Genomic DNA, 13179 nt, shown 5'->3' on the forward strand with positions numbered 1-13179 from the left:
CAAGCACTCCTCTTACAATTTATACCCGTCCGTTAATGTTGCTTTCCCAGCAATAAACCACGTCAAGTTTGAATTTTCACCAAATTGAATGTCGCGCCACGCTCGGCCAATTCAATCTACCGCCAATTTGAATGCTGCATTGATCGAACACGTGACTTACATCGAATGATGTAATACCGATTGATGCGATAACTCTCATAATCTCTTATAGCTACCCAATTATAATTTTGCTGACTTACAATTAGATATTTTAAAGCAATAAGGTATTAAATTAAAAGTATATTCTGCACATATTTTTTTTTATCAATATATTTAATTATTTTTTTTGTTGATCTTAAATTATAATTTACCGCTAATCTGGGACCCCCCGTATATTCACCAAGGACACACCTGTATAAATCCAATTAACACCTATGCGGCGCCGACCTTTGGTCTATGCCGACAAAGGACGCCGACAAAGGACCAAAGGACGCCGACAAAGGACCCCGACTTTCCCACGGTCCCCGAAATTTTCCCAGGCTGAACCGTCGCCATACCTACTAATATATTTTCAATGTAAAACAGCTATAACTAAATAGAAAATATTGGAACTAAATATAACAATGTCCTATCCTTAGATCGCCTTTTCCTAAGATCAATTAATTCTCAATCATTTTTAGATGCACCTTAAGTATTTCTACTAATAAAATCCATCGGACTTCGTGGACAATTATAGTAGGATTGTATTCGATGCAAAGTAGAGCAAAAAGTTGTCGGTCTTTTATCAAGGGAAAATCGTGTCATCATTTTTAGGAGGCGTAAGATGAACCGTTTCTAATTTAAAACGAAATTGAATGTAAAATCTGAAATACTGCTGCATACGCACTGTGTTCTGGTAGTAGCTGTAGTCGCCCAGGTGCATCGAGTGTACGAAGTGGTCGGTTATACGTCAAATACTAACTTGGCGAGCTTGTTCGTAATTCAGAGAGCGCCTCCAAAAAACAGGTAAACAGTGGCGCGTACAGAGGTAAAATATAGTACATATGTGGAATTTAAAAATCAAATTGGATTTATAATGAATTACATTTAAACTGAATAGTTTATGAGAATAAAGGAATTTTTGTAGGAACAAAGGTGCCAGACGTGAACTGATCCCTTCGTCCCTTCATAATGTATAAAGAAATTATTCAATTTCTAAAACCCTTAAAAGCGTACTGCATTGGTTCCCTTGATAGGCAATGATTTGTTACTTTGCACCGAATATGATCCTACTATAGATTTTTTTACCTGGCTCTACGACAGGTGCTCGCTCTGACCCGACAACTACGTTCTCCTCTCGACTGGCTGCCAGACCTCTGCATCGTATTTTTATTTACATCGCTCCGGCGGCGTCTCGCACGCCGAGATATTTTTAAAGCCGAACGGCACCGAACAGGAGTATAGAGGCTATTACCGTGATCCTGATGTCATTTCTATATTTACGTTGGCCCATTGGATCGCGGACCGCATGCTGGCCATCGCCGGATGAATGTTTACATACCGCGCAAAACGGGCTATGACCTTTCCGTATCTCATCAAGTGAGATCAGCTTTTCGAAACGGCTTTTTATTGTCTGTCCGCGCGGATCGTCTCGGTCCTTGGCAGAGAGAAACGCCGCTTTTTAATTGGAACGATTTTTTTTCGAGATAAGCGCCCGTTGACGTCTCCGTGATCTTCCTTTGCAGATAATCATCTGTTCTTGCATCGCCGTCCTCAAAGGTGGGCGCGAAACGCGGTCGATGTGATTTCAAGACCCCAGTGAAGCGTTATTGGAAACTTAGGTTGATTTGAAGGAACATTTTGTAGACCAAAAGGCACTCTGAAAAATTCGTAGTGTCTATTATCTGTTGAAAAAGCTGTTTTATTCGATTTGTCTGGGATCTACTTCTATTTGATGCTATCTGCTGTCTAAATCGAATGTAGTAAAATATTACATCCGTCCAAATTTGTCCAAAATGTATGTGTAATTTGCCCAAATGTATGTGTAAATTGTTCGTTGGGTATAGGAATTTATATGGTACCGTTATTCATTCAATTTTCTATAATCTATCACAATTCTGAACTTTCTTTTTCTGTTATTCATTTTGTTGGAAACGATTCATCTGTTTTGTTGAAGCATTGGACTTACTATTTCTTTTTAATTTGTTGTTTTAAATCGTTGAAGCCTGGTTTAATATTATTCCAAAACTAAACTCGACGGTTTTTATTAAAATTTATCAATATTTTGTGATTCAACGAACGTAAAAACTTTAAAATTAATTTTAAAGTTCAAAAGTTAGAAACAGAAGAAGTTTATTTAATGACTTTTGAATTAAACATTTATAAACCGTTATTATTACCAGAACGTTTTGGCATCGCATCCTCTCATTCCTTATCACTGTCTAATATGACACGAAATGTTGAATCGATAAGTTGAATAGTTACAAATTATAGCCCTATAAACAAATTAACTAATTATTAGTCTGGACGATCCCGAGCATCTTCCACAATCGCGCTGATTTTTTCATAATAATACATTGAAATCTATAATTTTTTTTAAATTTCAAATTTGCAACCTGGAAAGTTTTTTTATTTTTTAGCCTTCGTTGCAAAATGAAATATACGACGCACGCGCGTGATATACTTATATATTATTACATATTCGGAAAGCTTATGAAAAGAGCTTGCATATCAAAAGTGAGTGGGTCGCTTGATTTTTCGGCGAGCTGTGGCGCGGCGGAAGGGTGGGGGAAGCGAACGACATCGAGTCCGAAGGAAATTACGATAATATTCATAGTTCTGCCATTAAAAAAGCGAAATTCACTTGAAAATAATATACATATTTGAATATATATTTTTAAAGTTTAACCCTGTATCTTTTTAACGAAGCGTCCTATATAAAAATTGTATAGGAAAGACTGCCCTTGAAATTCACCAAAGAATTCGAGGTTTTGTTGATTTTTGTTCGATTTAATTGGTTTTGACCCTTGTCACAAAATCGCAATTTTCTCAAAAACGGACGGTTTCTTGAAAAATTGACAAAAATAAAAAAAAGTGTAAAATTGAATTTCCTATTACACTGGTTAAGTTAGGATTGAAAAAATTCATAAAATTTTAAGGGTGACCCACCCCTAAACCACCCCTTCTTGAGATGCCGGTCACTTCAAGTTTTTACCGGCTAAAGACGTCAATAAAATAAATATATTTACAAAATTTGGTTGTTCTGTTTTAAGGCATTGCTGAAAAACCGAGTTTTTCAATTTTTTTAAGACATTTTCTGAGGCCAATATCCGCAATCTTAGGTATGAGAAAAAAATTGATATAAAAAGTCAACTTGTTTTGATGTCCTCTACACGCACCTGTTCTTTGTCCATTGAGTTGTGAATCACCCTGAATTTACTGAATGTGCATTATGTAATATTATTATTGTAATAAATCATGTACGTAAGTCTAAACACAAACATTTCTAAAAAATTATTTCAGTTATTATTAATGCGCAACCGCGAACAGACAGGGGTCATGTAAAGTAGAACAGCATCAGCCATCATTGTGCATACCAGGACTGAAAGTATTGCAGCTAGCAGAAATTTGTTTATTCGTTATGTCCGTAATATAAGTGAATATGATAAGCTTGTTTGTGAATTAATCTGTATTTAGACAAATTGTGTAGCGAATTTTATAAAATAAATAAATCTTCGAAAATACCAGTTGACGCTCTGACCTTTAGTCTTACGATTTGGTAATGGCAACCAACACATATCAGACGTGTAGTCTTGATGGAGACACTTCAACAAATTGTTCATGTCAATGTAGCCTGTACTGATGTTGGTATTATCTGCATCGAAAAGCTTTCAATTTTATCGATTCCGCACACGTCTCCTTCATCATTATTGATACTTTCCTGTGAGGGATTACGTCAAATTTTGTCATCGCTATTTCGGTGAGCGTCGATTTCACATTTAATCCGACTAGCGGTATTTTAAATTCTGTCTTGGCGAATAGTTATCGACGCCCGCCCCCCTGACGTGAACTAGGGGCGAGGATTGACCTTTTGACCCGCACCGTTTCGTAAATTATCAGTGGCGGAAGATAAAGGTCGATGATGTGCGAATCGGATATTTCATCTTTTCACAACTTAAACTAATTGATGCAAGCTGTAAAAGTATTTTCGTGTCGAAATGCTTCCTATCCGCGAATCAAAGTTATTGACGTTTCTGTAATATATAAAAAAATGTTCTCTGCTGCGTTAAATAACCTTTTTGATAGATAAAATTCTCTCTGCTTCAGATTTCTACATCATAGATTTTGTTCAAATTTTACACACAACCACTATAAGCATCTTACACTGTACGAAGTTTGAAACCCATATCTTTAACGATTTTTGAGTAACAATCGATCAAAAACTGTATTTCACATCCAACATGTGTCGGACATGCCTTATTTCAATAGACAGGGTGTTCAAAATTAATAAAAGCATATAATTTATTTTAAGATGCAAAAAACAATAGAGGGAAGCCACGTAAATAATATTTTATTTCATTATTTATTCAACACATGAACAGATTTTCATAAATAATTTAAAAAAAACTACGCGCGTTAGAAATATCTTGCAATTTTCTATCTATATTTCGTGACTTAATGGAAAAAATGGTGGGCTAGCTTTTGCTTATAAACATACACCAATTCTTACTGAAATACAAGTCGAATGTAAAAACTTCTGTTAAAAAAATATCGTATCCGACCTTGTCCAATCCAATATTTTTATTAACCGTGATGTATCGATATTGGAACGATTCCAGCGTCGTTTGGCTTCCACGACGTATACTTAGCCATTGGAACGCGCTTATTTTAACTTTAAACCAAAATAATGTCAATGGTTGAAATCGACACAATGTTATAAATAACTGGAATAATAAAAGTAATAATACACCTGATATATCCAGCCGAAAAACAAAAAAATATATGTCAAGTAGAGTCGATTGAGGACGTTTTATATATATATAAAAATGTTCTACATAGTTTCTGGTCTACAAAACAAAAAGGAGTAGACTTGGAATCACGTCAGTTTCGTTTTGATCCCTGCCAATTGTTAATAGATAAATACATGGGATGTTATTTAATTATTATAGACAATGGTGGGGAGTAAGGCCAAATTCCAAAGAAAACCGGTGGTTTCCTCGTCGACGTTTGGTCACTCTGTACATTAATTTATACGGAAATTATACAGGGTGGGCCACCAGTAACGCCTCGGTCGCTAGTGACCAAACGGCAAATGTTACAGAAACCTGTTTATGTGGGTATGTGTAAGTTGATTACGGCTATATTTTAAAAATATTTTGAAATATACAGGGTGTCCAGGAAAAGCGTACCATATCAAAGTTATGTTTTTTTAAATGGAACACCCTGTATTTTACTGCATTTTTGAAAGCACCGTAAAAAAATAGGTGAACTTTATTAAAGGTTCTGCATACCTAGGACTTACAGTTTGTGAGATATTTCAATTTTAGTGAAAATGCAGGCATAGCGTAGAAATTTAATATTAGCAATAAAAAAATAATTTTAAGGAAGCAGCTTTGGAGGGTCTATTTTAGATCCTTGAAGTTATAAATTGTTATATTTGTCGTCACTTAGTATTATACAGGGTGTTCAAAAAACTGCTGAATACTTCTCTCAACTTTAAACAGCAATAACTTGGTTATTTTAAATGGAACACCCAGTATATTTTTACTTTGGGAGTTGGGAAATTTAAAACTCTTTCAAACTGTGTATAGGTTCCCTATACCTATCTCTAACGGTATTGGAGATATTTGTGCCGTTTCGTTTTTTATCGATTTTTTTTGTAAGATGTATCCACGTGTCTTTATCGAGGTCTTTACTGAATTGGTTTGGGTTCTTCTTGATGACGTCTCTTTAAATATATTGAGAAAAATGAGGATGCAATTAGATGGCGCACCTGCAAATTTTTCATATTCAGTGAGAAATTATTTAAATCGAAAATTTAGTAATAAATGGATAAGTAGGAATGGTGCATGTCAGTGGCCACGTAGGTGTCCAGACCTCACCGTAATGGACTTCTTTGTTGCGAGCTATATAAAAAATCTTGTATACAATGTTCCACCTATTACTTGCGATGATATTGGAGGGAAGGATTAGAGATGCATTTGCGTGAGAATATCATTTGAAGATAGAATAAGATGCTGTATTCAGGAGAATGGTTATCAATTCGAACATCAATTAAAATTTTTCTTTGTTTTTTCTAAAAGTAAAAGTTCCTTTTATCATTATCATGAAAATATTCAAAAAAGTTTTCTAATAAAAAATATTATTTTATAAGCAGAATGATTATAAAAAGTTATTAATTTTGTATAAATATGTTTGTAGTAAGTAACTGAATTATTTATGAACAAGAAAAATATTTATTAAAGAAAATTTTACTTTTAGAAGAAACAAAGAAAAATTTTAATAGATGTTCGAATTGATAACCTTTCTCTTGAATACAGCATCTTATTCTATCTTCAAATGATATTCTCACATTCCTTAGAATAGTTATTTGGGGTGATATATCTAATCCTTTTCTTCATATCATCGCAAGTAGTAGGTGGAACACTGTGTACAAGATATATATTTATACAGCCCGAAACAAAGAAGTCTATTACGAGAGGTTTGGACACCTGTGGTAGCCACTGACATGGACCATTCTTACCTACTCATTTATTACTTATTTATCGATTTATATAATTCCTCACTGAATATGAAAAATGTGCAGGTGCGCCATCTAATTGCATTCACATTTTTCTCCTTATATTTAAAGAGACGTCATCAAGAAGAACTCAAACCAATTCAGTAAAGACCTCGATAAAGACACGTGGATACATCTTACAAAAAAAAAATCGATAAAAAACGAAACGGCACAAATATCTCCAATACCGTTAGAGATAGGTATAGGGAACCTATACACAGTTTGAAAGAGTTTTAAATTTCCCAACTCCCAAAGTAAAAATATACTGGGTGTTCCATTTAAAATAACCAAGTTATTGCTGTTTAAAGTTGAGAGAAGTATTCAGCAGTTTTTTGAACACCCTGTATAATACTAAGTGACGACAAATATAACAATTTATAACTTCAAGGATCTAAAATAGACCCTCCAAAGCTGCTTCCTTAAAATTATTTTTTTATTGCTAATATTAAATTTCTACGCTATGCCTGCATTTTCACTAAAATTGAAATATCTCACAAACTGTAAGTCCTAGGTATGCAGAACCTTTAATAAAGTTCACCTATTTTTTTACGGTGCTTTCAAAAATGCAGTAAAATACAGGGTGTTCCATTTAAAAAAACATAACTTTGATATGGTACGCTTTTCCTGGACACCCTGTATATTTCAAAATATTTTTAAAATGTAGCCGTAATCAACCTACACATACCCACCTAAACAGGTTTCTGTAACATTTGCCGTTTGGTCACTAGCGACCGAGGCGTTACTGGTGGCCCACCCTGTACATATTTTAAATTTGATGTTTGCAAAAGCTTCAAAAAAGGGAGGATTATTTGGATATTAATATATTGATCAACAAATAAAACACCTAACAAATAGACTGGATAAATATCGTATTACAAACTGCTGGTTCGCCTTCTGCATTGTCTTTGCAGCGCCATTTTGTACTACCTCTTGATTCATGTAATTATGATCCTAATATCATTGTTTTAATAATACATAAAAATAATTCTAGTCAAATCTACGCAGCGCTAGGGTGATTACAGTTTTATTTTTGTAGCTGCCTTCATAGTTTTTATCCAAAACCGCAATTAACTATTTATTATTTCTTTGTAGGCTGTCCCCTGACGCGGCTGTGACAATAAAACGACCGACATTTCCGTAGTAAAAGGTAAACGTAGTAGCTGATCGGATAAGGAGACCGCATTATTATAGGAGATAAATGGGACTGACCACGAATACCGTCCATTTAAAAATAAACATTACCGGCTCCAGCTAATGAGCGAATATGGGGGAAAAAGCCGATGTGTGAGCAATAATTTAGAAAACCTGTTGATTTTTCGCAATACGGGGGCCCCGCTTTGATATTCTGGAATTGCGATATTTCGACGCTAATATCGTGTCGTTTGGCCAATTCGATTAATTAATAATTACTTGGTAACAATTGCGATGTCTGTGGAAATTTCTGGGGAAGGGGAAAGTGTTGTCACGCCGATTTATGGGAAAAAATGACGAACAGTCGATGACGGTTGTCGGAAAAATAAACGGTGACCTTTCAGTGAAAACGAATGCGATGCGCATTAATATACGCAATTATAAAATTACTTTTCGCCGCAGATGATAAGTTACCTCATTCCCAGTAGTCGAATAAAAGCTTCAGTTGCAATGGGAAGAAATAGTTTATTGACAGTGATCAGAAAGTTGAAAAAAAATAGCTGATGGTACGTACTTTTATAGTTTCTCAAAATATTTCTCAAAAACTTACTAATTGTAAAAGAAATCGCAATTTTAAATACTGTAACTATCTCCACATTGTCAACAGTAAGCTCGAAATAAGACAAAACAAACGCAGACGCAGGGTTACGTTCATTTGTTTACCAGTGATGTCTTAGAAGTCCTAAATGAATATTCTCCTTTCACAGTTGCGCAACTCTGTAAGCTCGGTCGATATGCATTTCCTGTTTTGTCGTTTAATGCTGATCTTAAATCTAGAGGCTCATTATTTCTGTCGTGTGTCGATTTCGCCATCTCATTAATCGCAGAAGGTCACATTTGACAAAGCCGTTATTCTGAGATGGTGACATTTAGAGGTTTGCAGATATTTTGATAGCAATTACTTATTTAAATTTTAATTAATTATTTCCTTGTAGGCTTACACAAAAACTACGCGCACTTTTGTAAAATCTGTATAAATATTAGTTCAGAAAACGTTGGCGGTTTAGTATATGCTTTCAAAATGCCAATTTTCCCAGAGTCGTAAAAATTAGGGGCGAAAGAACCTCTCGCAATCCTAAAATCTCCGCCACTGTCATATGAATAAAAATTGAATTGGCGCCCAAAAGTAGCTAATGTGAGTTCTATATCTCAAACAGTTCCTGAGATATCGCAAAAAACTGAAAAAAAAATCTTTTTTTTGACACCCTATAACTCGAAAACGGTGCTTTTGCGGACCCATGTCAATAAGAACTTTTTCTTAGAATGAGCCAAAGAATCACAAACTTCATTTTCCTCCACATGTTTTGAAACATCTTTTATCTGCTCCCACAATAGCAAATAGACTATTAATACATTGCTTTTAAGGAGGTAAGTGGATTTTACCGTAGAAGTGGAAGTTACTGTGGACAACGGGAGTTGATTGCTAATGCATCAACTCCTGTATTAGCCAGTAACGTTGCCGATGTTCTTCGGAATGAATGGCCTGTATATATTTCAGGATGTTCTAAAAACGGTGCAATCTTATTACGAATCATAGAAAGGGTATTCTTGCCGACTGGTTGGTTGTAACATCTACCTGCTTGATAGGGCATAAAAAAGCGTGAAATTTCAGTTTTAATTTCCAATCTAATCTTGATATATTTCTTGAGAATTTCTAGGTGAGAAACAGAACCAAGACGAGAAATAATTGTAAACGTACGTGACATACCATTTTTAGAATCTGAAATTGTAACTACAATAATGTCAGCAAAATTTTTGAAATTGACGTCTAAAGTAAGTTTGCATAACTCGTCAGAACGGCATGGTCCTGCCTAAGACCGCCGCTACCTTCAGTAGCAAATATTATCGGGTGCCTGAACGAGAAAATCGTTGATTTGTTCTCTTGTAAAACGTTTAATTTTTTAGATGTATAGCCGTCATTCTTACGTTTCAAAAATCCTCTCAGCTTGGGGTATTTTGATAGATCCACGTTCTCCTCTATGAAAATAGTCGACTTAATGAATTAATCAATTTATTTATTTTTTTATTTACCATTTAGGACACAAACAGGCGAAAAAAACCCACTAAAGTATCCACTAAATTAAAAGATATACATCAAACAACAACACAAAAAGTTTTATGATAATAAATAGCATAAAAAATGTTATAAAAGAAAAACATCATAGAAAGAATAGCATAAAAATATTATAACAGAAGTATACGTTTGAGCAATCTCTTGATCAATTAATTCATGAAGTCGCTTCATCAAGAAATTGGACAAGTGTAATGTACCAAATCTGCTGTCAAATAACTTCATGAATTTATTCATCAAGTTCTTGACGAATAAATTCTAATTTTCGTCAATTTCTTCGTGAAGTTCGGAAGTACCAACCCAACAGATTTCTACCCTCAGATCAGTAATGAGGTTATGTTATTGGAATATGTAAATAATTTTGTGGCGTCGTACTAGTTTTGAATTGTTTTTACCGATTTGTTAAGCATAATTTACCAGTACCGGGCTCTATTGCCAGCCCTCGCTCCGCTCGGGCGCAAAATCGTCCGCTACTGGTAAATAATACTTACCTCCTTTATGGTGTAAATAACTAGTATATCGAGGAATTATAAATTTGAAAAAAATGTTCGCTTTCGAATAGTCTTTTTTCTTAGAAGCACCAACAGAACATTCAGTGGCGTTGACATTCTAGGATTCTTAGAGACAATATCTACGCCACTGGTTGACAAATTTGTAAAGCAGCAACTCAGTGAATTTTGTCCGTAATTTATTTAATCCTAATCCAGTCTATGTACGTCAAACATTTTGATGAAAGATATTTAAATAAATGTGGTATTTTTTTTTAATAAAAGTAACACTGTATCTCGAAAACGACCTACGTTTATAAAACATGTTTTTCTTACTTAATAAGTTGTTACTGTGCACAAATTCATTAAATACTTGTCACACCTACTGTCCAGCCGTGTTTATTGTACTTAGAACTACAATTATTTACTTTACAAATTTAAAATATTGGATCTTTAACTGCAAGCCATAAAGTATTGCCTGTTTAGATTTTCACATTTCAGGACCTTTCAAAATTAATTTCTTTGTTAAAAAAAAATGCCCGAGTTGATTGAATGCCCGAGAAACCAGCCAGGGCTCGTAGAAACAATAATATTATGATCTCTAGCAAGTCCAAACAGAATTTCCATTTTTAATTCGATGCCTAATCCATCCGCCGACGTTTCGATATACGTAGCGAATCCGTGGGCAGAGCACCACGGGACCCGAATTGGCCATACACTTTTTTTTCCTAATCGCCTACCGAATCGATTGCTTCCCTACATAGAGATCATCCTCGTTCCAGTTATATCATATCGGGCCGCAAAACTAACAGTACTCAACGAGAGTTAAGTTATAATTTGCCTTGTGGTTAAACTTAGCTCATTCCGCTGCATCGTCTCGAAGCCGAATGGCCAGAAGCCAGAGAGAACGCGACGTCCGTCCTATGCGATCGTGTCGGTATAAACGCGGTCCGCGGTAACCTCAAATTAATGATAATAAAATATCGTGTTTTTGCCTCACCAGCCAGTCGTTTAGTGTTAGCGAAGAAATGAGGATGTGATCGTGTGCGTTTTCGGTTCGTTTAAGTCTTAAGTTTAATGTTTTTGTGCATTTACGCGGAAGGCATCTTCCAACACAGGGCCGCTAATATGGTTCAGAAAAAGTACGTTGAGGGACTTCATATTCTGTATGCGTACTTGTAAGTTTCGATTGGTTTTAGTCAGTAGCGGTCCGCTGCTTTTCGCTGAGCGGGCGGGTTGTTTCTAGTTTCTCTTCGCTTTTTTTCATTAAACAGTAAATATTTACATTTTTCTATTAAAACACTTCAATAACTTTTAAAAATCTGTTCATTTTGATATTTTTGTTTAAAAAAACATACAAACCTTACTGAAACTCCTAATTTTCAAAAGTTATACAGGTTGTTCATGTCTCTATCAAAACAGCATTAAAATTCTGATCACGAAACGCGAAAATAAAAAAACATGACGGGTATTTCTGATGGGCGATCGCGAAATTCAATGTAGATCTCATAATAAATACACTTACAAATAATTGCTCTTAAATAAATTATCCGAAGTGAAGAAAATGTGTTGTAATTTCTTTGAGACAACCTCTCTTTTTATTAATTTGTTTAACACAAACTGTTTACCCACAATTTTTTTGTCACCAATTGAAGCGCGTAATTTGTCACGTTTTATTTAAAAAAATAAACATTATCTAGACTTTTAAGCTTTACTAACTAAACCGTTGATATTTTGACACGAACCGCGGAAACATCCGAGCAATCACGGTATTGGCCGATGGGCAAGCCCACAATTCGGGTTTGGCGCGCATATTATTTATTTAGCAATTAGCAATTAAACCTTTCAGGGAAAGTAAACATGGGACTCAAAATCGAGAAAAATATATTTACTTTTGGCGGAAAATAGCAAAAGTACGGCTTGCCCACTCAGGCATATATTATAAACTATAGTAAGATCACATTCGATGTAAAGTATTAAATCATTGCCTATCAAGGGATCCAGTGCAATACGCTTTTAAGGGGTTAAGAAATTGAATAATTTATGCATTTATAAAGGAACGAAGGGATCAGTTCACGTCTGGCACCCTTGTTCCTACAAAAAAATCCCTTATTCTCATAAAATATTTATTTTAAATGTAATTTATTATAAATCCAATTTGTTTTTTAAATTCCACATATGTATGTACTACATTTTACCTCTGTACGCGCCACTGTTGTTTACTTTTTTTTTGGAGGCGGTCTCTGATCGATCAGGCTCGCCAGGTTAGTATTTGACGTATAACCGACCACTTCGTACACTCGATGCACCTGGGCGACTACAGCTACTACCAGAACACAGTGCATATGCAGCAGTATTTCAAATTTTGCCTTCAGTTTCATTTTAAATTTGAAACGATTCATCTTACGCCTCTTAAAATGATGACACGATTTTCCTTTGAAAAAAGACCGACAATTTTTTCCTCTACTTTGCATCGAATACGATCCTACTATAGTATACGACGTACATCTTTGTCAATTAGAATTACTTAATAATTTTTGGTAAATTGGAAACAGGAATACTTGCTTCCAATGGCAGGAAAATTGTATGCGACAGATACTTTGTGTGTCCATCACGACGAGCCGCCGCTGGTTTAATTTGACTCTGCTTGACGGGCTATTTTCGTGTTAAAATTGAACTTGTGTGGGATGTAG

At 35.0% G+C, this 13179-nt stretch overlaps 1 protein-coding gene across 1 annotated transcript in view; it reads left to right on the forward strand.

Annotated features, from left to right (window-relative positions):
* The window catches only part of LOC108911959, a 125302-nt gene that overhangs the window by 100263 nt on the left and 11860 nt on the right, over positions 1-13179 (forward strand). The window lies entirely within an intron of this gene.

Source organism: Anoplophora glabripennis, unplaced genomic scaffold, assembly GCF_000390285.2.
Source record: "Anoplophora glabripennis isolate ALB-LARVAE unplaced genomic scaffold, Agla_2.0 scaffold389, whole genome shotgun sequence".
In the NCBI taxonomy this organism is placed as follows: Eukaryota; Metazoa; Arthropoda; class Insecta; order Coleoptera; family Cerambycidae; genus Anoplophora; species Anoplophora glabripennis.